We start from the raw sequence: 334 nt of genomic DNA, 5'->3' as shown, positions 1-334 counted from the left end.
AGACTGGACACTGAGACAGAGACTGGACACTGAGAGGGACTGGACAGTGAGAGAGAGAGAGAAAATGGACAGAGAGAGAGACTGGACGCTGAGAGAGAGAATGGAGACAGAGAGAGAGACTGCACACCGAGAGAGACTGCACAGAGAGAGAGAGACTGGACACAGAGAGAGACTGGACACAGAGAGAGACTGGACACTGAGAGCGACTGGACACTGAGAGGGACTGGACACAGAGAGAGAGAATGGACACACAGAGAGACTGGACACAGAGTGAGAGAATGGACACGGAGAGAGAGACTGCACAGAGATAGAGACTGGACACTGAAGGAGAGAC

The sequence above is a fragment of the Rhincodon typus genome, chromosome 8 (genome assembly GCF_021869965.1).
Source record: "Rhincodon typus isolate 14 chromosome 8, sRhiTyp1.1, whole genome shotgun sequence".
Classification (NCBI taxonomy): Eukaryota; Metazoa; Chordata; class Chondrichthyes; order Orectolobiformes; family Rhincodontidae; genus Rhincodon; species Rhincodon typus.
Note: the sequence above shows the minus strand (reverse complement) of the source record.